The sequence below is a fragment of the Coturnix japonica genome, chromosome 2 (genome assembly GCF_001577835.2).
Source record: "Coturnix japonica isolate 7356 chromosome 2, Coturnix japonica 2.1, whole genome shotgun sequence".
Lineage (NCBI taxonomy): Eukaryota > Metazoa > Chordata > Aves > Galliformes > Phasianidae > Coturnix > Coturnix japonica.
In genome coordinates, this window is record NC_029517.1 from 126996937 (window position 1) to 127000845 (window position 3909).

The 3909-nt window shown below is 38.1% G+C and overlaps 1 long non-coding RNA gene across 1 annotated transcript in view; it reads left to right on the top strand.

Moving 5' to 3' along the window:
- LOC107310555 overlaps positions 1 to 2849 on the top strand; it is a 4401-nt gene extending 1552 nt beyond the window's left edge. Inside the window, exon 3 of the long non-coding RNA XR_001553636.2 lies at positions 2765 to 2849. This is a non-coding gene — a long non-coding RNA (uncharacterized LOC107310555). The remainder of the gene's footprint in view (positions 1 to 2764) is intronic.
- Positions 2850 to 3909: the final 1060 nt, after the last annotated feature.

Below are 3909 nucleotides of genomic sequence, written 5' to 3' on the forward strand. Positions count from 1 at the left end.
GGAGAAGAGGAGAGGAGAGGAGAGGAGAGGAGAGGAGAGGAGAGGAGGCATGTAAGGTGACCTTTACTATAGTAAAGTCTGAAATTTTATCATCTTTAAAAATGGTATATACAAGTACAAATAAACATATGTACCCAGAGATGTAGGTTAGAGATTAGGAGGAAGTTTTTCACACAGAGGATGGTGACACACTGGAACAGGTTACCCAAGGAGGTTGTGGATGCCCCATCCCTGGAGGCATTCAAGGCCAGGCTGGATGTGGCTCTGGGAAGCCTGTTCTAATGGCTGTTGACCCTGCACACAGCAGGGGGGTTGTAACTAGATGATCGCTGTGGTACTTTTCAACACAGGCCATTCTATGATTCTGTGATTTTATGATAAGAGATTCTGATGAGGAGGGAATAATGCTTAGCAACTTGCAGTAAACCTACTTACATGCATTACAGACACCAAACTGGTAGCTGTATTAAGGGTGAGAGTTAGGGTTCATATCCTTTCTTTGCTGCCAGGGAAACCTAGGAACTACTCTGAAATAACAATAAAATGTCCATTAACAGAATGAAGAGCTGCTCACATAGTCAGCTTGTTGATTTAAAACTGTTTTTGGCTCTGTTCCTCTTGTGGGATTTGTGCTTCTACTAAAATTAAATCTAGTACAGACACTTTGGTGTATTAAGTCACAGTTTATTATAAAAAAACTACTGCAAAATATGAAATACTGTCTAAACTACTCTTGTTATCATCCATTATTTTGTCTGTTCATTAGCATAAGGTTTCATGTGGTTATGATAAGCTGTCGCCAGCTTCCAAGGCAATTTGCTAAGTAGGTGTGGGCCTGGCCAAACATTTCTAGATCTTGTACTTCACCAGGTGATTTGGGTGGGCCTTTAGATTTTTAACACAGAGCTTTTGTGTTTTTTCCCCCCTACAAATGAGTTATTTCTGAGTTCTTACCTTCCCTCCTAAGCCAGGTTTTTTCAAGTAGCCAGATGGCTGTTAGAAAATAGGAAGGCCTGTAGGTGGTCTTTATGATTAATATTTTAGGAGACTGGTACTGCTGCTTATTTGATGGTCTAACAGAGACTGCATCAGGCTCCAGAAAACATGCAATTAATCCATAAAAAGGAACTGTAAATATAACTGTGCATTTTAAAAATGATTTTCATTTTGATGCAGTGTAAGAACAAGGGATTTTAATACGTGTAACTTTCTGAAGCTGATAGTAATGTCCTTTTGTAACTTCAGTTAATAAACAGAATGAACCAAATTGGTCTTCTGAAGTCATATTTATAAACTGATCACTAGTAAGCAAGCTGTTAACAAATTGGACATGTGAGCAGTACTGTATTAATACACTTACAGGATGAGAGAGTTCTTATTTACGGGTTAAGTATTCACAACAACAGTAGATGAACTTTAAAAACTGTTTAATAGTCCTCCCCTGCACGGGTACTCACTCTGTGGAGCACCTAACAGCTGCCCAAATTAAACCCATGGCCAGATGGTCAGTCCCATAAGTGGGCAGTATAGAGAAAGACTAATGTGCTAAAAGGAGTGAAGTAATGCAAAATGAAGCAGATGGTATAAATCTTTGAACCTTACTGGAAGAATCAAGATGAAGGCAAAGTAAGGAACTAAAGCAAACTGCTTTTTGGAGCTTTTAATGAATCTTGTTCTGCCAGATTACAAAACATGAAGCCTCCACTCCTCTGACATCTATATGGATTCCTTTTATAAAAGTAAGAATTTTGGAAGGAGTGATGGATTTACGATTAAGACAAATAGATGTAGCATTTATTTAATGAAAAAAGTCCATCTCTAATTTAAGACAGTGCACATTCCCAACATATTGCTTACAGTATTTTCAAAGATGATTTCAGGAAACAAAATGTACAAATAGTATTTGCTCTTAAAGAAGACCCAGGTATAGCAAAAGACAGAAAGAGGTAGAGAACACACACCAGACCTACTGTTGCCATCTGAACCATTCAGTAATTATGCAGCTATCTTCAGTGAGCACCACTGTTCCTGAGACTCAGTTAGAACTGATTGTTAGGTCTTTCAGAGACATTTGGTTTCAGAGCAGAACTAATGTTAAAAAAACATTTTGCCTCTTAAATACAGTTTCATACATTCGTTGTTTTTTAGACTACTGCTTAGGTTGCAGTTAAGTTTTGATGTTAACTGTTAATAAATTGCACTACTGGCTGTGGCTTAACAGGAGTCTCAAACATGTCTCAAACAACGGTTTCAAGTAGAATAATCTCACTGAAGCCAGTGTAAGGACCTGTATACTAGTAACAGGCATGTTTGTGGCAGGTATATCTAGATCAAGGTGTGACAGCCATTTTACTCAGTGGATTGTTTCTGGCTCATCCTATAGCATGGATATTCATTATAGCTGCCCTCTCAGAGAAAACAAATTTGAAGTCTTGTTGAAGACCAACATATAGATGCCATCTATGAACAGGCTGAAGATATAAGTTTCGTTTGTTCTTCTAAGGTCTTCTCAGTCTTCTAGAAGATTGTTTATCCAACAGCCATTTGAAAGATCTCCAGGTTTTCAGTCTAGGAACATGTAGGCATGCTAGAATTGAGGTTAAAGATGCTCCTTAGCGTAGAGTATTAAGATTTCATGAGAATAAGTATAGGTTGTGAGGGGAAGGCAAATGCCATCTGTCTAGCCTGAAAGCTTGAAAGACTGGATATTATAAAAATGACTCATCAGGCAAAATTTTGGCAAAGAATTCCTGTTATTTTTCAGATATACAGACACCTCTTTCCTGCTGTGAAAGAATAAGTGATGTGGTGTTAAAATACTGCTCTCCTGTGACACTCTGCCATATAGTGCAAATTCAGTACAAGACTACTCATGGAATGAACAGGTGGAGAAGACCCTGAAGAGTTTAGGTCTCCAGTAATCAGTGTGCATCACAAGTCAGCAAGCATACATTTAGATGTATACTCTATAATGCATGCAGATTACATCCAACCATACCTAATTGATGAATGAAGTGCAAAACAGGTGGTACACAACACTTTCTGAGGTAGACATATGGAAGCAAAACACTCCTTGAATTTTACTGCACAGTGATCAACTCTTTCAGAGAAGAAATTAAGCCATTGATACCACATACTTACATGTCTGTTTTATAGCAGGGTACTTAAAAATCCAATAAATCAGAGCTCTAAGATGATTAGTGTATGAACTAGAAATATCAATTAAATATGACAGCCTGTATCTCACTCTGAAACCCACTTTTTCTTCTCTAGAAATGATTGTTTCAGTTCAAATTTGCAAACTGTCAACTTTGCTGGAGAAGTCTCCTCTTTCAATGTTCTTCAGCATATTATTTTCGGTGACGTGTGTTACACTGTAATAGTAAAAACATTATCCTGATAACAGTGCTCTGTGGATGCTCTCCTGAAAAGTCAATTTTTGTCATCCACAGTTCTACTGTCTCTTAGCAACCAGAAGGATATCCAGCAAAATTCTAAATATTATCATGTCAAGGAGATCAAAACACAAAATGCACACTGAAATTGTTGGGGAAAATTCCTCGTTTCTTTTTTTGTTTATTTGTTTTCCCCTTACTTCAGTGACAGGTGCAGAGGAAATTTGTAATCTTAGAGAATTCACACTGTATTCTGAGGATCTAGAAGATCCCTGCATGGGTAGCGACATTACATGTTTTTGATCAGCGATGGATGAGGATTGAGGAAGGTCTGCTGAAAACAGGACTAAGTTTTTATACAGCGCCTCCAGTACTGTCCATGATGTGATCAAAGATTTTGCTCATAGAGATCAGTGAAACATTGCTTAGTAGAATCACAGAGTCCCAAAAACACCTAAGGACCATCTGGTTCACACTCCTTCTGGATTATGTTCAGCTAGAGAAGGCTGTGCAG